Consider the following 23263-nt stretch of genomic DNA (forward strand, 5'->3'; position numbering starts at 1 on the left):
ACAGCTCATCAATATTCCTCCCCTCCCTCCGCCTCTCCCTCTTCTCCCCGCTCTGTAATGGAGAGGGAGAGGCGGAGGGCAGGGAAGACTATTGATGAGCTGGGCGGAACTGCGGCCAGCTGCCACTGATCTCAGAGTGCCAGTTACCCCGCCTGTGCCAGTTAGCACCTAATTAGCATATATGGAAAACCGAAGATTTTGGCCAAATGGCTCGGCGGATCCGGGCACAGTAGGCATCAAACTGATCAGCGCCCCCCGCAATATCATTCAGTACTGCTGGTTAGTGCAGGGGGAGAAAGCTGACTGTTTTCCTTTAAGCAGTGGTAAGGTTAGGCTGGCAGTTGTAGTTTCACTCATCATAACTGAAGAACTTACAAGTGACTAATGATGAGCAGCATAGACCATCATCGAGATATTTTGCGAATATATGGACGAATATGTTCGTGAATTTTGCATATTCATTCACAAAGTGTGCATGCGCGATTATATCTTTCAACTAACTACTTTCCTATTGGTTGCTAGGGATGTTACTAACCTCTGACAACTGCATTTGCATCCTTCTGATTGGCCCACAATCTAAAAGAAGGGAGGGATCAGTGTCCTTTTTAAGTGCCGATATTCGCGAATTTTTGCATTTTCGCATATACGAAATATTTTTGCTCCACACCGAGTCACACGGTAAATAATATTGGAGTCTTCTTTTGGACCACGAGCTGGAAAGCAGGGAGGGATGATCACTTTTTATTTACACAGTACACATTATTGTGATGTGTACTGGGGAAAAAAAAAGAATATTTGTCATAACGTATATATATCGCTATATTCAAAATTTTTGCTAAATCGCAAAGTGCCGATATTTGCTGTAAAAATTAGCAATTCGAATATTCGCTCTCAACACTACAAGTGACTACAGCTCTGATATGACATAGTGAGGAGAATACACAATTATATCAGTGACTATAGGTGACATCTTCTCTATAGTCTTTCCTTATCTAATTCAGATGGAACATACCACCATGACTTGTTCCAGCTAAATCTTCTCTCTGCAGACTGTGACACCCAGATGGCTCCTCACTATGTCAGCGGATTCTGATCCTCTATATGAAAACTATTTTTATTATAAACCTGCCAGACACTGTATCCTCTAAATATAATACTACTATACACTGCACTCTTTGAATATAAACCTTCCACACACCATACCCTCTGAATATAAATCTGCCACATACTGTACCTTCTAAATATAATACTGTCACACACCGTATCCACTGAATATACTACCACACACACTGTTCCAACTGAATATAATACTACCACACACTGTACCCACTGAATAGAATACTATGACATACTGTACATTCTGAATATAATGCTACCACACACTGTACATTCTGAATATAATATTCGCACACACTGTACCCTCTGAATATAATACTACCACACACTGTACATTCTGAATATAATACTATGACAGACTGTACCCTCTGAATATAATACTACCGCACACTGTATATTCTGAATATAATACTACCACACACTGTAGCCTCTGAATATAATACTACCACACACTGTACATTCTGATCATAATACTGGCATACACTGTACCCTATGAGTATAATAATACCACACACTGTACATTCTGAATATAATACTATGACACACTGTACCCTCTGAATATAATACTACCACACACTGTACATTCTGAATATAATACTACCACACCCTGTACCCTCTGAATATAATACTACCACACACTGTACATTCTGAATATAATACTTGCATACACTTTACCCTCTGAATATAATACTACCACACACTGTACATTCTGAATATAATACTACCACACACTGTACATTCTGAATATAATACTATGACACACTATACCCTCTGAATATAATACTACCACACACTGTACATTCTGAATATACATTTCAATACGTTTTTATTAACATTTTCAAACAGATAACAGGTAATCTCATACAAAGCAAGGAAAGTAATGTACCTAATACAAAGTACATCTCATAAAACACATTAGTTCCGCCATCATTGAGTCCATTTGCATATCCAGATGGCAAATTACATTAAAAGGCTGGTCATTAACACTACAACGCAATATTAACACCACAGTCCTGTGTTGCAGTGTAGTCGGCATGTGGACGGCATGACAGGTAGCTAGAGAGCTAAAGGGGAGTGGTGTACAAATATTCCAGCAAGGCAAAAAGCCATGCAGTGAGATATCAGCTATGTAAATGAATAAACAAAAACTAAAAAGTAAAGAACCCAGGTAGACCCAAATAACCTCTAAAGATTCCCATACGTTGGCGCTAAGAAACACACTTCTATACTCGTTTCTGGTCACAATCCAGCTCTAAGGAAAAATTATGAGTACTATCAAGACTTCCATGCGGCCCAAGTTTTCTCATGTAAACTTACTCTATCCCTCCCCACTGCCCAGGTACCCTCCATATTACAAACATGATGTACCAGGGATGTAAGTTCGGCTATGTCAGGGACCCTGTGTTGTTTCCAATATCGTGTTAGGACCAATTTAGCTAGAACTAGAATTTTGCACACCAATGGGCGGTCCGACGGTAGTAGTTTATGGAGGTCTATCATGAGTAAGGTCATATGAGGAGTGAGCTGCACATTAATAGTGGAAACGAGACCTATCAACCTCTCCACCTCCCTCCAGTATCCCACAATTTTGGGGCAAGCCCACAGCAAGTGAAGTAGCTTGCCTTTTTTTTAAACACCCTCTCCAACATAAGTCAGAGCATTGTGAATGCATCATCCTCAGGCGCACTGGGGTATAGTACCACCTGAGTTGCGTCATCACTACAGCTTCAATGTGGGAGGTAGATTTAAGGAAAGTATAAGTATGTCTGAAAGCTTTGGCCCATTGGTCTAACGTGAAAACACTATTCAGTTCTATTTCCCACGCCTTCATATAACTGGTCAATACTAAATCTCCATGCCCCGCCAAAGCCTCATATATGGGTTTAAGACCCTTATGCCTGCAAGAAAAGTAGCGCAGTAGGTCAGTACAGAGAGCAGGAGTAGTTGGAGAGTGAGAAGTCAAAAAGTGTTTAATCCTCCGATAAGGGTATAGTTGATTAGAGGGAAGACAGAAGCTAGAAACAAGAGTGGGAAAGGACATAGGAGAGTCCCCGTCATATAATTAGGAAAGGGACGTTACGCCACCAGCAACCCATGTAGAAACGTCTAGGTCAGAGATGCCTAGCTGTAGCAGGGATATAGGGGCCTCCAAATTAGAGCGGGTCAAGAGGGAAGAGCATATGCTATGCCCATAGGCCCAGCAAAGTAGACCTGCCTTGGTGAGGCCCTTTCGGGATGGGTATTCCCCAACCCTGTAGGAACAGCAGGCTGCGGGGATCTGGCTGTGTGATACCTACGTAAGTCAGGGACCCCCAGTCCTCCCACTTGTTGATGTTTGCTGACCACTGAATACACCACTCTAGGCCGGCGCCTCGCCCACACATACTGTGACAGTAGCTTACGTATAGCATGAAAAAAAGATAGAGGAGGTTTAATCAGCAAAATGCGAAATAGATATAAAACCTTTGGAAGTGTGTTCATTTTGAAGGCAGCTATACGTCCCAACCACGAAATCTCCACTTTGCTCATAGACGCTAGATCCTACATTCTGAATATTATGCTACCACACACACTGTACATTCTTAATATAATACTGGCACACACTGTATCCTCTGAATATAATACTACCACACACTGTACATTCTGAATATAATACTATGACACACTGTACCCTCTGAATATAATACTACCACACACTGTACATTCTGAATATAATACTACCACACACTGTACATTCTGAATATAATACTGGCACACACTGTACTCTCTGAATATAATCCTACCACACACTGTACCCTCTGAATATAATACTACCCCACACTGTACATTCTGAATATAATACTGGCATACACTTTACTCTCTGAATATAATACTACCACACTGTACATTCTGAATATAATACTTCCACACACTGTACATTCTGAATATAATACTACCAGACACTGTACATTCTGAATATAATACTACCACACACTGTACCCTCTGAATATAATACTACCACACACTGTACATTCCAAATATTGGTTGTGTTGCTGGTGGATGATGGGGGTGCAACTGCTGAAGGGGTGTTGCTGGTGGATGATGAGTGTGCTACTGGCCACCCTGGCAGTAGCATCCCCATCATCCATCGGCAGGATCATCCTCCTGGCAGTAGCACCCACATCATCCACCAGCAGGATCTGCTGATAAGGGCGCCACTGCTGGGAGGGGGGGGGTTGCTGGTGGATGATGACGGTGGTACTGCCAGGGGGGGAAAAATCATTAGGTAGGCAGCAGTTCCACCACATTAGGTAGGTAGCAGTTTCCCCACATTAGGAAGCATAGTTCCCCCACATTAGGTAGGTAGCAGTTTCCCCACATTAGGCAGCATAGTTCCCCACATTATGTAGCATAGATTCCCCACATTAGGTAGCATCGATTCCCCACATTAGGTAGCATGGTTTCCCCGCATTAGGTAGAATAGATTCTCCACATTAGGTAGCACAGTTTCCCCACATTAGGTAGCATAGATTCCTCACATATGGTAGAATAGTTTCCCCACATTAGGTAGCATAGATTCCCTACATTTGGTAGCATAGTTTTCCCACATTAGCTAGCAGTTGTATAAACATTAGGTAGCAGTTTCCCCACATTAGGTAGCATAGCTTCCCCACATTAGGTAGCAGTTTTCCCACATTAGGCAGCATAGACTCACCCCCCCCCCCCCGACACACAGACACACACACACAGACAGACATACAGACACACACACACTCACCTGGCCTGTGCAGCGCTTCCTCTCTCCGGCTGCAGCCTGACGACTAATGTCACTGATGTCCTCCTGTGCACGTCTGTAGAGCAACGTCTATAGAGCGACGTCCCTCATCAGACCCTTGCTTGCGCAGCTGAAGATGTGGGTGTTGGTGGTGGGGGGTGTTCTGTAGCATGGACGCAGTTACCTGAAGGCCGGGGAAGGCTGAGCATCATTGTGTCACCTCATCAGGCTGGTGTCACCCAGTGCGGCCCACACCCTGGTTGCTACGCCACTGAACCAAGGCACAAAGTGGAGGCAACAGGAAGGAAAAGCATACACCATTCCTTTATTGTTCCTATTGCTCTTCAGTCCACTCCTGGCTTTGGCTCAAAAAAAAACCAGAATGAAAATCTGCCACACTAACTGCAGCTTTCTTTGTTTTTATTTTCTAAAATGTATTAAAGTAGTAGGAGGCAAAGTGATAGGTGAATTCAAAAGTAGTTGGAAATATACAGGGAGGATTTATACTTTTTCTTCTGTTGAATCAACTTTAGTATTTTAGCTTTTTTCACAAAACTGCTTTAAAAACTGCCTTGGCTTTTTCTAAAAAAAAAAAAAGTAACAAAAATACACTGTACTAAATGACTGTGTGAAACCACCCTGGCCTTCATAGACGTAAATGCAATCAGCTCGGAAATGCGTTAATGTCTATGGAGACGGCACTTTTCTGAGCAGTCCTAGAGCTGGCAAATTCTCCCAGTGCCGTGACAACTGTGTACTTCATCAGACCACTCATGAAGTATACTTATTGTACGAAACAGCTGTCATGGTCTGGGTGTGTCCAGCGTCTGAGCACCCATGCACTTGCATGTACAGCACATCGCGCTTTCAATAAAAATAAGCTATTTTTTTGCACAAGAACTTGGGTAGTGCCGCGCTTTAATTTTTTCACTGTACTATTATAATTCTATTCATGTACATAGAGTGCAGAATTGTAGTAATAATATTCTTGCACATAGGGAAAAGTATTATAGTAGTCATATTCTACAACATAGGAGACGCGTAGTAATGTTCTGGGGCTTTTTTTATACTGAATTAGTTACATTGTTTGTACTACATAGAGGGTAGCATTACAGTATAGTATATTGGTCCTTCAAGTTACAATGACCTCAGGGTACAGTTTTAGCATACAATTGTCTTCCCTGGATTGTTTTAACTTGAAACAATATGCAATATGTTAAGTGGCTACATAATCTAGCCCATTAGAGTGGGTATTTCAGGGGAAAAAACTTGTATTATTAAAGTGCATGCACTGATTGGCGCTTTATAGAGTACAGTGGAGCTGTACTGCCCTTTACCTGTGCCAGCACTAGCTACTTCTTTGCTTTTCTGGTGCCCTGTTTGTACCATATAGGATCTGAAGGAAGCTCCTCCTGCCCACTTTATAAAGTGATTTGGAGTTTCTAGCAGTTTTTTGGCTTTTATATTTAAGGATTGGTGTTATCTGTTTTAATTATCTGGCCAATTTGCTGATTTTTTTACTGACATTTTGGGGGCTTTAGAGCCGAATACAATTTTCCTTATTTTTAACTGACAGTTTAGGGGCTTCAGAACCAATTACCAGTTGTCCATAGAGTTATGACCTCAAGATACAATATTTTCAGCTTACAATGGCCATCCTGGAACCAATTAAAATTGTAACTTAAGGGACCATTATAGTCATATTCCTGTACATAGTGAGCTGTATTATAGTATATATATATATATATATATATATATATATATATATATATGTATGTATATATAAACTTGTATTTAGAAGCAGTATTATAGTATTTATACACAGAAGCCAGTATTAGATGGATCCTTGTATTTAGGGAGATGTATTATGCTAGTTATTTTCTTGTACATGGGAGCCATATCATACTAGTCATATACTTGTACATTTGGGACAGTATTATAGTAATTATATTCTTGTACATATGGGGCACTATTATGCATCAGATGCCTCATTCCATAATTTTTCATATATGTTCCATTTGAATGTCTTTCTTTATTTCAGGTGGCTCTGGAAAGGCAGATGTTAAATTGGATTTGTATATAATTGTTAAAGAGAACAATGTTGTTTTCTTGTCTCTCCTCCCCCACCCTTTCACACGTTCCCTATAGTTTCCAAAATTCAGCAGTTTTAGTTAAAAATAAATGTTCTGGACAGGCACTTGTCAATAATGGTTATCGAGAAAAGCCATTGAGAGTAACAACAGCTGCAGGGCTGCCATTGAAACCAAACTGCAACTGTTCCTTTTCATTTGTATACCTTACTTAATAGCTGTTTAATGGCAATGCAGCAAGAACGTGGTTATTGCACCAAATCTCCCCAGAGAAATATGCTGGGAGCAGGAAAATGCACAATAAGCAGGGGATATAGGGTGGGGCTGACAACACATAAACTAGTTATCTGATGTACACGGTGAGCTTCGGGAAACCATGGGCCTTAAAGTAAAATCTGTACCAGCAATAAAAATGTATGTTATATCATGTACTTACCTTCTTTTTGAGGCAGATGGACCTAGACCTCCTGGCGAGTGCTGCTGCAAAACATTGCACTACAAAACAGAACAGCCTTCAGAGCCTGCTGTATTCATTGCCTGTCTGGCCCTCTGTCTGTGTCATTGTGCAGCACAAGGCAGCATGCTGTAAACACACCATATTCTTCCCTGAATGTCCAAAACAAATAAAGTACAAATAAATTACCACATAAAAAGTGTTGGCAGATCAGAACCTATCTAGTATTCTGAATATTATCAATAATCAGTGCGCCTATCTTATATGAAGGATAGCCTTATACCTATCTCTATCTTATATGAAGGATAGCCTTATACCTATCTCTATCTTATATGAAGGATAGCCTTATGTCTATCCTATGCATTTTTAAACTCCTTTGCTGTATTTGCCGCTACCATTCTACAGGAAGGCTATTACATGCATCCACTACTCAGTAAAGTAATACGCTCATAGTATTACCTTTAAACAAGACTAACACATATGATTAGTGCATATGATAAAGGCAAAGTGGCATTGCTATGTTATTCTATGCAAAATACCCATAGCATTTACAGTAACAGTGAAGTGGCTGAGCCTTAAAAAAATCTCATACACACAATGCATGCAAAAGCAACGCAAAACATCTATGAGCAAATTGACCCATAGTGTGGATTTCAGATCCACAGCATTCCAACTTTGTTTTAAATTCTCTTTTTTATTGTTTTATTTAAACAGTACAACATTTACAGTGCATTGTGAGTTCAGTCGAACTAGTAGAAAAGAGAAACAACAACATGAATTTTTGTAAAGTAGCAAACAATGCTATTTATCGACCAGACTTATGATGGCGAAGGAATTTAGTCTTACGGTTACTAATTGAGAAATTAAGTAAATAATCTTTTCTGCGGTAGAGCAAAAACCAAAGTATAAACAAGGACAGGGCAGGGGGCTATTTGGCTAGACAATTGGTATTGTATAGATGATAAGTCGTGTGTGTGTCCGGGGGGGGGGGGGGGGGGAGGCTTGGGGGTAGTGGGTTATGTTGGTGGCATTTGTTTAAAACTCTCTAAACTTGATCCATGGAGTCCAATTCTGATTAAATTTGTTATGAGAGCGGTGCTCCCAAGCTACGAGCTCCTCCAATCTGTATATAGGATCTACCTTAGTGATCCACTCACTAATAGTTGGTGGTATTTGTGACTTCCAATATTTAGAGCGAAGTGTTCTCGCTGCAGAGAGTAATATTGTTATAAGGGTCCGAGCTCTGGTGCGATTCCATTCGGGAAAACATATAGTAGAGTTGTTTCTGATTGAGGGGGATTTTGATGTTACATATCCAGTAAATATTTGTCTGGATTTGAGACCAGAAGTTCCTGACCCTGGGGCAATTCCACATGTGTAAATAAAAGCCCTCATCGGAGTTGCATTTCCAGCATTTTTCCAAAAGTAAGGGGTTAAATTTATGTAGTGTCTAGGGTGTATAGGACCACCTTGAGAGCATTTTATAGCTGTTTTCTCTTATCCATACACACCTGGAGGAGAGTTTGGGGGCTCTTAAAACATCACGATAAGTCTTCAACACCCACGTGGTTCTAACAACTACTATCGCAGCACAACAGCCCGAAAGGCATTTTGTCCAAATGCTACAAATTTCTAGTTTTCGAAGCTGCGGGCCATCATATCTCCCTTTCATTAAAGTCTGGGAATCAGACTTGGGAATAACTTTTTCCACAGCACAATTGTCAGCATTCCAACTTCAGAAGTTTGAATCAGAAGACATCGGAAGTACTTTTTGTTGATTTTTGCCTTTGACTTCAATGGGGAAGTCAGGTTTGACAATAAAACCATAGAGTTGCGATTTTAACTGAGAGTAACTGGGTAAGGAGCCCCTCTACCTGAATACTCACAAAATTCAGGTCGAGGGGCAGCGGGGTATCAGACAGTGAGGTTTGCAGACCTGCTGTTAGAGAACAATCATGGTGAAGTAAAATGGTAAATTCCCATAGGTGAGACATGATTCTGATAGTAGAATTTCCCATCTTCCGTGTTTGCAGTCGCATTCTCTTAAGTTGGCTGAGTAAGGTTCCTGCGGTTTTCCTGTCCTGCACTTTACAGACATAAATACTGTTATGTTTTTGTTTGTTTTAATTTGCCGTTAATACGGGATGGGAAGACGTCTCTTTCATGTCTTTCTAGGGACATTTTATACCAGACTTGTCACAGAAGATTCTTATTTCCCAAAATAAACTCCTCTTGCTGTTGGGAAAACAAAGATAATTTAAAGGGAAGTATTGTTAGGCACAGCAAAGATGCCATAGCAAAGATCAAAAAGGGCCTTCTATTATAAAGTCTGATTTTGCCCCACAAAACTGTAAGGCCTATTGTTTATTTCTCCTTGTTTACCATGATCTTTGGATCAATACCCCCATCCCTTTATTTACTCACAGTGCAGTTTCCTGGGGAGATGAGTATGGTACAGTTTTTTACCAGTAGTAAAAGGAATGGGACCAATCAGGGCTGGGCCTCATACTGCAAGGACTCCATTGCCGCTGCATAATATGTCTCTATGATACGTATGCCCTTGATTGGGGAAACATAAGCCCACCACTGATTTGGGATTGGTTGAGGGGAATTTTGTACAAAAATATTATATTCTGTATTATGTTATACCAAAGATACATCTAATTACAAATTACAGACAGAAATTTTATTTTAGGCTGAGTTCACACCTAAATTGGAGGTCCACTGGGTACTTCTGTTACAGATTACTTCAAAAATACCAGACAAAGTAGTACAGCATGCTACTCTATTTTGTCTGGTAAAATGGAAAAATGGAAACTGGACAGTCAGTGAAGTCCATTAAGTGCCATTTGTGTTAGGCTTGTAATGGATCTGCCAGCTCCATTAGTTTCTATTGTTGTCCTCTTCTAGTGACAAAGCAGAACAATAAGACATACAACACAAGTGCGAACCTAGCCTTAGCCAGTGAGGGCGCTGGACCATGCCTCTCGAAGAAACAGCAAATGCAGACTAAATTCATTCATTACAGATCACTCAGCTTGTCATGTCTGGAAATTGAGATTCTGGGAATTCTGGGCCTTTAGGCAATTTCCTGTTTACATGCCAGTGTTCAGATCATTAAGTTTTCCTAGACCATCAGGTGTATTGAATTTTGCCATATCTCTTTAATAAAAAGCCAATTTGTATTTTTGCTTTATTGGCCATTAAGAAAATGTTATGAGATGTTTTACAAGAGGGCGATTCTATAGGTTGTTAACACTGTCACAGACATCAAAGCTTTATATCTTTATAGATCAATTAGAATTAATGAATGGTAAAATATACCTAAGAGGCAATGTCTGTTCAGCATTGTAGGCACTCCAAAAATAACCTTTGCATTGTCTTAATTAAGTGCATTAATTAAGATTTCGTTAGATTTAACCCATCTTTTACCAGGTAAAATTAAAGATGTAATGTCTGCCAGCACTTTATGTGCTGGCAGTTCCTTTCCCTTACTTACAGTTATACATTGTACCTCAATCATGAGTATGTACATGTATTGACCGATCGGATGCCTATACCAAACTCAGAGCCTGACACAAGGCTGTGGCAATCCCCGACCACCTGCCACTGCAGGAGTTCTTTTGCTATCTGAACGAGGAGAACAGAGAGCTTAGTCTATTGATGGCATCAGCTCTCATGATATTCTCCATCCATTCTACACTCTAGTGTAGGTTAGACATGAATTGATGTAAATATTTAGTGTAAAGATGATGAATGATTGAATAGGGACATTTGAGCTTAATGGCACATTCATTCATTGTACTGGTTGCCTTACTTGCCTTTTCAATATTACGGTGCCCATTGTACGGTTGTGTTGTGCCCTCTGATTTTTTTTTCTCCCCTGTAACAGATGAAAGAAACACTTTGGGAGGCGCAGGGTTTTTTGCACCCAGGATGTGATGGTTGCCGTTGATTTCCTCCCGATGTCCTCCTGAGGATATATTAGCATATATTTTGCATGTGTTTTTGTTCCTGGATCTCCTACAGCATTAAAGGGGTATTCCCGTGGAAAACTTTTTTTTTTAATCAGCTGGTGCCAGAAAGTTAAACAGATTTGTAAATTACTTCTATAAAAAAAATCTTAATCTTTCCAGTACTTTTTAGGGTCTGTATACTACAGAGGAAATGGTTTTCTTTTTGGAACACAGAGCTCTCTGGTGACATCATGACCACAGTGCTCTCTGCTGACATCTCTGTCCATTTTAGGAACTGTCCAGAGCAGCATATGTTTGCTATGGGGATTTTCTCCTACTCTGGACAGTTCTTAAAATGGACAGAGATGTCAGCAGAGAGCTCTGTGTTCCAAAAAGAAAACCATTTCCTCTGTACTATTCAGCAGCTAATAAGTACTGGAAGGATTAAGATTTTTTTAATAGAAGTAATTTACAAATCTGTTTACCTTTCTGGCTCCAGTTAATTAAAAAAAAAAAAGTTTTCCATGGGATTACCCCTTAAAGATATCAGAGTTTAAAAGATATGTACATAAGGCTTTGGAGCCCACTGGGCAGTGCCCTCAACTGTTCGGGCCCAGCAAAGTTTGACCGGTTCACCAGTTAGTCACTCCCCTGTCTATCAGGGGGTTAGAGGAGGTGACCAGGGAAGGGGGTGTCTAACTGGGGAAATGGCCAAACTGTGTTAGGCTATAGCAGCCGAAAGGAACATCCAGAGGGCTCCAAAGCCTAATTTGCATGTCTTTATAAACTCTGATATCTCAGCGCTGAAGGGTCAATTTACTAATGAGAGGAATGTACAGATTCAGGGTCCAAAGCCCTATACAGCCATGTCTTTCCATTATATAACTTAAAACCCCACTTTAAGTATTAATAGCACTGTGGATATTTTGATTACTTTTGGGATAAGATTGGCCTCACTCTCAGTTTCTTGTAAATCCATATTGGCATCTAGCGATGAATTTCTCCTAACAAGTAGTGGCAACGGGCAAGTTGACATGTGGTGAGACATCTAGTGGCTAATAGTTTAGAGGATTCTCACAGTGGAAAAAACAGCATTTTCGGGTAACAAACTGAATTACAGTTTTTTGTAGTTATTACATTGTCTTGGAGCTATAGATAAGTTTATTAAAATGACAATGCCCGTTTAAGTTTACAGGTATGATTAGCCAACTTCACAAAGCTGCCATGATGGTTACATGAAAGGGCAGAAAGAACAAAAATCCATGCAAAAGTTGATACTAGCTCTGCATGGCTAACTCACTGAGATGTCGACAGACACACCCTCCATGCAGCCCTATGGGAGAGGTGGGGATGCACGAACGCTCTGTATCTTCGCCTCTCCTATAGAGATACATGGAGGGGGGGGTGCCGGCCATGGCGTCATGCTTTGTTCGACACGCCTCCTGCATGGGGAGAGCCGTGGCAGTTCTGGGTCTCTGTATGGGAGATCGCGGGGAGGACCCCTCTCAATCAGACACTTATCCCCTATCCTGCGGAGTTGTCTTTGGCTGCAGTACTTCTTTAAATCCCTGGTACTCTAGTGTAGGTTAGAGTCTCTGATGGGAGAACTATGTGATATATTTCTTGGTGTCTTGTAGGGAAGGTTGACAGAGGTATCATTTTAAGGTCTGACATAAAATCAGTAGGGGTGTGAATCGCCAAGAATTTGGCGATACGATTCGAATCGTGATACCAGTGTGGCGATTCGATATATCCTGATATATCGCGATACCGTCTAGGTGACGATACATCACGATATATCCCGATACATCACCCACCTGGGAGCATTCATAGATCCCAATAGACGCCGCTGTCAGCTTTGACAGCGACGATCTAGTAGTCCAACGCGCACTTTTCTCATTTTATCCCGTCCGGGCTGCAAAATAAAAGAAAACGCACTTTCTCTTACCTGCCAACGAGCCCCCGGAGCTCCGGTACAGGTGTCAGACGGAGCTTCAGCCTATCACCAGCCGCAGCGATGTCCCGCCTCGGCCAGTGATAGGCGGAGGCTCCGTGTGACGTGCGGGGCTAACAGGAAGTAAGAAGAATACAGCCTGGGGACCGAACACCTGTACCGGAGCTCCGAGGGCTCGTTGGCAGGTAAGAGAAAGTGCGCTTTCTTTTATTTTGCAGCCCAGACGGGATAAAACGAGAAAAGTGCGCGCCGGAGTACTCCTTTAATAGCCAGCCGCGGCGATCGCCGCATGCTGGCTATTAGCGGCAGCCCCCGGCTACTGAGAACAGCCGGGGGCTGCAGAGTATGGAGCGGGCATGAGTCAGAGCCCGCTCCATACACCCAGAGCACTGCCGTGTCAGATCCGGCCTGCCCCACTCGACAAATGTGGAACTTGTATCTCCTGATGCCCGGGACATGCTGTTCCGGGCATCAGGAGATACAAATTCCACATCCCTAAAAGAATCGATTCAAAAATATTTTGAATCGATTCAGTATCGCCAAATGAAAAAATCGCGATAATCGCACGAATCGATTTTTTTCTTACATCCCTAAAAATCTGTAGGAATTTATCTAACCATCATATATAATTTACAGAACACATAACCACAAGAGAGCTCCCAACCTTCCTCAGTGGTATTAGCATTAACTTGGTTAATACCAGCATCTTTTCCTGTCTGTAGACCGTGCATGCACCTGGTTGTATCATCGGACAGTGATGCTTGCAGAAAATGTCCAGCTCCACTATATTTAATCTGTGTTAAAATGCAGTTTGGCAGCATATAATACGCCAACATGTTACAAACATTGGGGGAGATTCCTGCGCTGAGGAAAAGTAGACCAGTTGCCCATAGCAACCAATCAGATTGCTTCTTTCATTTTTCAGAGGCCTTTTCAAAAATGAAAGAAGCCATCTGATTGGTTGCTATGGGCAACTGGTCACCTTTTCCTCTGCACAAGTTTTCCCCCATTGTTTTTAGTCATGGCAAGTTTAAGGATAATATTGTCTGAAATGCAAAATCCAAAAACCTGATGTATGACACACGAGAACCAGCTCTCACCTCTTGATTGCAGCAAGGCTCCTCAGTAGGGCTGAACGAATACGGAGAACAAAAGAAGGAACGTCCAGCTCAGGAATCTTGATAAAACTTCATATTTATTGAAAAAAATTTAAACAATAGCCCACCAACATACAGGCACAATAAACGCATGGGATCTGACTTGTTTTGGTCTGGACCGAAACGCATCAGATTCATGAATTTTTTATGCCTGTATGTTGGTGGACTATTGTTTTAATTTTTTTCAATAAATATGACGTTTTATCAAGATTCCTGAACTGGACGTTCCTTCTTTGGTTCTCTGTACTGTCTGAAACAGTGTTATGTAGCATGTATGCTGCTGAACTTGATTTTAACATGGACTAAATTAAGTAAAGTTTTTTTTAAGGACATGCGGGTAGATTTCTCAAAACCTGTGCAGAGCAAAAGTGGAACAATTGCCCATAGCAACTTACTAGATAGTTTCTTAATTTTTAAAGAGGGCTCTGAAAACGTAACTTTTCTAGCTACTGGGTACTAGTGCATAATCTATGGCATGGTCAGAATCTATGGCATTGTCATCTACTACAGTATATGCTATGTATTATACTAGTGTCTTCTTGTCTGGTAAGGGAGTCATTGGGCCCCCAGGCATTAATGCTTGTGTGTGACTGCTGCCGCAATACTCTCTAGTTATCCCTCCTATCTTTGACCATATTGTCCATATGCAGGTGATATGATTTACAGACAGAAGCCTGTTTTAGTGGTGTGTACACAGTTAGTGCAGACAGGAGCAGAGTCTGGTTGTCCAGGCATAAGGTGATGGATGAAGTCACGCTGAAAGCTTCTGAGTAATGTCAAGGCTCAACACGCTCTTAGTGGAGTAATGAGGCATCTATGGCCCTCGTGTTCTCCTTTCCGTTTCGGATTGTAATGCTAACTCGGAACTTTTTGTTTCTCGATCTTGGCATGTTGTGGCCAGACATTGTTAACTGTGTTTCTGCTGTACTCATCTCACTGCTCAGACTATATATATATATATTGTAAGGATTTCTCCCTGGGGATAGCTCTGGGATCTTCCTTGACACCGCCACAGGACACGTTTCCAGTTCAATCAGCAGGCAAACAACAGTTCTTTATGCAAGTCCGGCCCCTCGCCAGCTTTATTAGACAGGTTGCAGGATAAATAAAGACATAACACGGGAACAAACAAAACCCTAGACTGTCAAGTCAATAACTAAACAATCCAGCATGCCATGACTATTCACTGGTGGGCTTTTCCCGGCCAGTTAAACTTATGCCTCCTGCAACCTTCTACTCACTATTCACACACAGCGTTTGCAACCTCTTGCTGTGTGTGTCTTGTCCACACCACTCTTTGGGGCCACTCACAGCTTGGGCTGTGTGTTTCTCAGCAGGACCCTTCCTCTCCCTACAGCCACCTTGCTGTCTTCTGGGGAGAGCCCAGATTATTCTTTTTGACTTCCCTTTAAACCACTTCCCCTTTCTGCTACCTCATTAATTAGGCCACAGGTGGAGGTTTTTCCAGGGTTAGCTAGGGAAATACACCCTTCCCTTGCCACAGTGTCACAATATGTGTATATATATATATATATATATATATATATATATATATATATATAGACTCAAAATCATTATTTGTCTATACAACCAGTGTGCAAATGTAATATTTCTAGTTGGCTTGATGTGAGTTAAATATATCATCATCAGAAATGTCTATCCTGTCCTAACAGATTGCTACAGTGTATTCAGTGAAAGTAAAGTTTATCTGGAATTAAAGGAGTTGCACCATAAAGATAAATAGGTTTAAACTGATGCATTTCTGACCATCTTAAAGCATCCACAGAGATAGGCATTCTCAGGTAAACTCTATGGGGGAGATTTATCAATACTCGTGCAGAAGAAAAGTTGCCCAGTTGCCCATAGCAACCAATCAGAAACCTTTTTAAAAATGAAAGAAGATCTGATTGGTTGCTGTGGACAATTGGTCACTTTTTGCCATGCACAGATTTTGATAAATCTCCTCCATGATGAGTATGCAAGCAAAGGGGATTGAGGGAAGCTGTGTACTCTGATTCATGGCAACAGGGTCACAGTTCAGAGGAAGTGATCAGATCCATAGGGAGAAGAACAGTCCAGTTAAATTAAATCACACATACTGCTGTCTTTTTTTGGTAGAAATGGCAGGAAATATATTTTGCCTTTTTTTTTTTTTACAAAATGTCACTGGTGCTGTTATTTGTGTATAGTATACTGGGTGGATGAAGGGAATTGAGGAATAAGTGAGCCCACTACCTTTCACACCACATTTTCCCGCATAGATATGCGGGAAAATGTCAAAATGACAGACACGAGCCCCATTCATTTCAAATGCCTGAGTGTAGTCAGCTAGTGACTACATTCGATCATTTTTCAAATGTGTATACAAGTTTTGTCTCATAACAGACAAAACTCTTTGCCCCATTCCTGGCTTGTTTTTAAAATAAAAATTCTCTGGGCTTGAATAGAAAAACAAGGCATCAAGCATGCCCAGTTGTTGGTGACCCAGAGCCTTCTTTTTCAGACGTTTTTCAAACTGATTTCTCTGAAATGCTGCAGCGTTTTACAGTAAATCATTGCTGCTTGAAATAAGGGAGACTATCTCTGTTTCAAAAGTGAGGTTTGGGCACCAGGAAACTGATTACATGAAATGGTACAGTAGCTTGGGAGGGGGGTTCCTCATCCCAGACTAATACAGGTACCTTTCCATCACAGTCATGTGGGAAAGGGAAGTGATGATAGAAAACTGTGTGTTGCTTTATTAGCCCCTCCCAGTTACCTCTATTGTTGCATATAACAGAATTAGATGGGGAATATGCAGTTGTTCATTTAATCTGCCACTATGGCAGATTTTACTATGTATCACAATAAACAAGTTTAACTCTTAGTTGCCTCAAGAGGTGAAGGGATTAAGAGGGCATTGTGTGGCGGCCTTGGTTTGCAACGCTCCAGGGTGTGCCTCCCGCCTAACGTCAGTCTCCTGCGGTTCATTGCCAGGTTATCTTTGGGTAGGAAAAGACTCCCTGTTTACAGGAAATGCAGCACAAGGGTCTCCGGCGCAATGGGAAAGGCGTGTGCATTAACAAGGACACTGATTGTTTGTAACCCCTTCATGACTGTACGATGATCAGAGGGTTAATCATCGCTGGCTCATTGTGCTACTTTGTACTGGCAGAGACTTGTAACATTTCCTCACTGCAGCTTTAATTACATCATAGCGTTTCCTGATTGGTTTTATGATTTAGTCATCATTAGTGTTATATTGGATTCTCTTCTACCTCAGCGATGATGACATTTTCTTGTATCACATTTCTAAATTATATCACTTTGTAGATATGTAAGGGGGTGGGTGGGGTCCTCTCCTACATCCAGAGAGGAAGATAAGTACTTTCAGGGGGGTTCTACCTACAGGGAAAAAACGTCCTACATGGGGGTCCTACGTACCGGGTGAAACTATCTACGGGGGGTCCTATCTAAAGTGGAGCAAACTACCTTTAGGGTGAGTATTACCTATAGGGGCAAAATACCTCTAGGGAGCAAAGTACCTTTATGGAGGTCCTACCTAAAGGGGGAAAACCTCTATAATGCTTTCCTAACTACAGGGGGAAAACTACCTACAAGAGGAGGCAAACTACCTACAGGGATACCTATATACAGGAGGAAAACTGTCTGCAGGGGAAAACTACCTACAGGGGGCACACCATCTACTGGAGGTAGAGATGAGCGAACTTTTGAAAAATTAGATTTGGGCGATTCGCCGAATTTTCCCAAAAAATTTGGTCCGGTCCGAATTTATTTGCGGTGAATCTGTATTAAAAATGGCTATTTTTGGCCTACAGAGAGCCTCAATAGGGGTGTAGAACAGTTTGCTTTGTTCTAATACACATAGGGAGTGTGCTGTGTCAGTGAAATAATACTGTTATTCAGTATGACATGCAGATTACAGGGATCGCTATTAGAATCACTGCAGCAGAGCGCCTGAATGTGGCAGCAGGGAGACCATATGGCGTCAAAATTCAAGATTTTTTAATGTAATTTTTATTTAGCTTAATTTGAATTTATTTAGATTTTTTGAGTATCTATTCTGGTGATCATCGAGCTGGCGGTTCGACGCCAGGCGAGCTACCACCTGTTCCAGCCTGTGCCTCTCACTGTCTCCGCCCCCCTTCCCACTGTCTTACTCTTTTGTGGAACTTCAAATGTTTCTTTTAATCAGTAATGGTTCATTGTGATCGCTCCAACCTATTTCATTGGATTCTTATGGTAATTCCACAGCTACTATACAACGTTGATGACCATAGGGCCTCAGTCTTGAAAATATTACATACCCAAGATTACACTCCCAAGTTTTAATGTCCTGGGTGGTTACAAAGAACCAAATCTAACAAGGAGTCATATGTCACATGGTGGCACAATGACAAAGCCTGGAGGTGGTATCAGTATGAGGAGACCATATAGTGGCTGAATAACCGCCTGGAGTTTGTGGCAGCATGAGGAGACCATTTAGTGTCTGAACGGCACAGCCTGGAGTTGGCTGAAGCATGAGGAGACCATATAGTGGTTGAATGGCACAGCCTGGAGGTGGTGAACCATGAGGAGACCATATAGTAGCTGAATGGAACAACCTGGAGGTGGCTAAAGCATGAGGAGACCATATAGTGGCTGAATGAGACAGCCTGGAGGTGGCAGCAGCATCAGGAGTCCTGAAAGTGACCCGGTGACAGAGTGGTGCAGTGGGGGGGGGGGGGGGGGGGCAATACCAGTACCTGGTGACGAAGGTGGGTGAAAGAAGGAGAACTTGGCATCAGATGTGTGGCATCTGGCGGGTGAAAGGATCAGAATAGTAGCTGAGGCAGGTAGCTAGCTGATGGCCTCCTGTCTGCCTAGTACAGTAGCCTGTGAGGTCCAGCGATAGCTACTGACAGTAATACTGTGCTGCAGTACAGATGTCCAGCAGCCAGGGGCAGACTGACAGGCATTGCCCGAGGGCCCAGGACTGAGGGGGGGCCCGCCGCTGCCTGGACCATCCCGTGAAGACTCAATTCCCCAGAACCTAAATCACAACCCAGCCACTGCAACAACTGCAAACATTAGTGCAGGTCGGGGCTGCTGGTTCCAGGCATGTGTGCTGCGTGTGTGCATGTCTGTTGCCAGGAAGATAGACATCATGAGGTTCCCTCTGAAGAGAAGCCTGGCGGAGTTGTTGCCTACTGGCAATTGTGAGTAAGGGGAAATAATTCCTGAAAATGACTTTCTGCCTAGGCTGAATTAGGGCATGCTGGGTGTTGTAGTTAGTAACTGCAACTCCCAGCATTTCTTGACATAGCCTATGGCCCTGCAATGCTGGGAGCTGTAGTTTTAGCTTGGATGATCAGCAGAGCTTTACACAGTATCAGGGCATGCTGGGCGTTGTAGTTACTAACTGCATCTCCCAGAATTCCCTGACACAGCCTATGGCTCTTCAGCTGACCTAAAACTACAACTCCCAGCATGTTGCACCATAACCTATACTATTCTACTAAATAGTGCAACATGCTGGGAGCTGTAGTTTTGGTTTGGGTCAGCTGCAGATCCATAGACTGTATCAGGGCATGTTGGGAGTTGTAGTTAGGAACTACAGCCTATGGTTCTGCAGCTGACCCAAAACTAGTACTAAAATAGTGAATAAAATATTTTTTAATACATTTAACTCAACCTCCCCCCCCCCCCATTAAAATAATGTAAACAAAAATATACATGAGACTTTGCCGAATGCATAATGTCTGAACTATTAAAACTATTAAAGTACAACACAACAAAAACATAGAACGGAAAAGGAAAAACAAAACTAAATTACAAACACAAAACACAAACCACAGACACTGCAGTTCGTAATCAACTAAAAAAGTCACATAAACACATACAATCAATCCATACAAGCTCCTTTTATATGATAATGATGGCTTCCATTATTATCCTTGTTAAATTGTGTTGTGTTATTTAGATATCTAGGGGTTTATAAATTAGCCATTTAGACCATACATATGAAAATCGTGACAGGGTATTAGTGGATGAGGCTAATCGAGCTCAATATGCAGCTCAGATTAGGGAGATGTGGACTTCTCCATTTTCCAGCTATTTTTTTTTTTTTTGCTATTGTTAGAAGATTTACTATAACCGTAATGTCAGAAATGGAAAGTTCATCAAGACATAAGTGCAGGAGGGCTACCTTCGGTCCCCAGGGAATTGCAAAGCAAACTATCCTGCATATTTTATAATAAATTTGATCCCACAGTTCTCTTATAAAGCCACATTCCCACCATATGTGTAACAGTGTACCCACTTGTTGTTTGCATCTCCAATATGTATTTGGCTGATTTGGGTACATTTTTGAGAGCCTATAAGGGGTGAGATGCCATATGTAAAGCAGTGTTCTAGCTGTCTCTAGGTGTGATATGCAGTTACAGTTAATGGTAAATGTATGAGTCCATTGTGAGTTAGAAAAGGAATGGCTCAAATTACACTCCCATTTGTTACATACAGGTATTCGGTCTGTTCCAGAGTTTACAGCATGGCATATTTTTGAGAGCCTGTGATGTCCCAGTACGGGACATGGTCCTCTACTACCCTTAGGCCCTGTCAGGTTGAGACCCTTAGTGACCTGGAGGCTCCCCTGCAAGGTCTCCCCCTGTTGTTTCCAGAATGTTGTGTATATCCCTTTAATGCCTAGACCAGGGGTCCTCAAGCTTTTTAAGCAGGGGGCCAGTTCACTGTCCCTCAGACCGTTGGAGGGCCGGACATTAGCTAAAAATAAAACTATCAACAAATTACTATGCACAATTATATATCTTATTAGTGGACTACCCCTTTAAGTATGCAGCACCCCCCCCCCCCCCCCACACACACACACACACACACATTAGATAGGCAGCATAGTTCCCCCCACATTAGGCTGGCAGTATAGATCCCCCACATTAGGGTTGGCAGTATAGTTCCCCCACATTAGGTTGTAGTTCACCCACATTTAGTTGGCATTATAGTTCCCACACATTAGGCTGGCAGCATACAGGACTATATGAGGGCTTATTTTTAGTGCTGTGATCTGTTTTTGTCAGAACCATTTTTATTTAGATTTTTTTTTTAGTTATTGAAGTGACCAAAAATACGCACTTCTGGACTTTGATATTTTTTCATGCTTTCACCTTTCAGTGTGCAACTTAACTATTATATTTTATTAGTTCACACATTTGTGCATGTGGTGCTACCACATATGTTTAGGGTTTATGTATAGGGTTTTCCTTACATTATTTCATTAAAAAAATGGGAACAAAGGGTGATTCAAACTTTTATTATTACTTTTTTTTAAATGCATTTTTTTTTTATTACACTTTTTTGGTCTCCATGAATAGGCCGGTATAGGCCAGTGAGAAAAGGGACATAATACTGCGGGACTATATACATCAGCTGTGCTGTACCCACTGCCCTGGCTACTATATATATATATATATATATGTATATGTTTATGTGCATAAATATAGCTGCCAGGGCAGTGGGTACAGCACAGGGAAGCTGATGTATATAGCCCAACAGTATTATGTCCCTATATACGAATGTCTGTGCTGAACTGGCTAACACATACTACATATATTATATACGTAATATGGACCAGGCAGGGCAGAGAACACAGCACAGACATTGGCATACAATGACATATACTGACATAACACTGCAGGGCTATATACAGCTGCTGGGGCTATATATAGCTGCCAAGGCAGTGGGTACAGCACAGATAAGCTGATGTATATAGTCCTGCAGTATTATGTCCCTATATATGTGCAGCACAGACATTGGTATATAGTGACATAACACTGAGGGGCTATATACATTAATTGTAGCCTTGACTACTATATACATGCATATATTTATAGCAACCAGGGCAGTGGTACAGCACAGCTGATGTATATAGCCCCACAGTGTTTCCCAACTAGGGTGCCTCCAGCTGTTGCAAAACTACAACTCTGGTTGGCTGTCTGGGCATGCTGGTAGTTGTAGTTTTGCAACAGCTGGAGGCACCCTGTTTGAGAAACACATCACTGTATATCAATGACTGGCCCATACTGCATATACTATATGTAGTAGGGCAGAGAGGGCACAGCAGTCACTGGTATACAGGTAGTGACTGACATGCCCGGCCACTGGGACTTCACTACAGAGCTCCTCACCTCTGATGGCCGCCCTGCAGATCGGAGACTGTCAGACTGGACGGAGGATACAGGCCGCAGAGGCTGTACAGCTGGCAGGCAGTGTCTTCACTTCAGCTCTGCGGTGAGCAGCCGGGGGAGGGGTCGGACGAACAGGGACTAAGTTGCCGCGTCCATCAGCTCCCTCTCTTAAAGGGGCAGCAGGAGCTGGAGCAGCGTGTGAAAGGTGAGGGGACAGTGGAACCGGGGGCAGCTCCTGCTCCTCAATAATAGGGGCAGCAATCTCGGGGGGGGGGGGGCAATTGCCCCGTTGCCCCCCCCCCCTGGATCCGCCACTGCTGGTAGTATAGTTCCCCCACATTAGTCTGACAGTATAGTTCCCCCCCACATTAGGTTGTAGTTCCCCCACATTAGGTTGGCAGTATAGTTCCCCCACATTAGGCTGGCAGTATAGTTCCCCCACATTAGGCTGGCAGTATAGGTCCCCCACATTAGGCTGGTAGAATAGTTCCCCCACATTAGGTTGGCAGTATAGTTCCCCCACATTTGGTTGGCAGTATACTTCCCCCACATTAGGCTGGCAGTATAGTGCCCCCAGATTAGGCTGGCAGTATAGTTCCTCT

The 23263-nt window shown here is 42.2% G+C and overlaps 1 protein-coding gene and 1 long non-coding RNA gene across 8 annotated transcripts in view; one reads left to right on the forward strand and one right to left on the reverse strand.

Moving 5' to 3' along the window:
- The window catches only part of LOC130276075 (uncharacterized), an 82529-nt gene extending 59778 nt beyond the window's left edge, over positions 1–22751 (reverse strand). Inside the window, exons 1-2 of one of the 2 annotated variants that reach the window (XR_008845010.1) lie at positions 22662–22751; positions 7397–7566 (exon numbers count right to left, since the gene is read on the reverse strand). This is a non-coding gene — a long non-coding RNA (uncharacterized LOC130276075). Of the gene's footprint in view, positions 1–7396; positions 7567–13988; positions 14125–22661 lie in introns of those variants that run through there. The other variant, XR_008845011.1, reaches the window with a different exon arrangement.
- FGD5 (FYVE, RhoGEF and PH domain containing 5) overlaps positions 1–23263 on the forward strand; it is a 154247-nt gene that overhangs the window by 14377 nt on the left and 116607 nt on the right. The gene's annotated exons all lie outside the window — the stretch shown is intronic.

Source organism: Hyla sarda, chromosome 6, assembly GCF_029499605.1.
Source record: "Hyla sarda isolate aHylSar1 chromosome 6, aHylSar1.hap1, whole genome shotgun sequence".
Lineage (NCBI taxonomy): Eukaryota > Metazoa > Chordata > Amphibia > Anura > Hylidae > Hyla > Hyla sarda.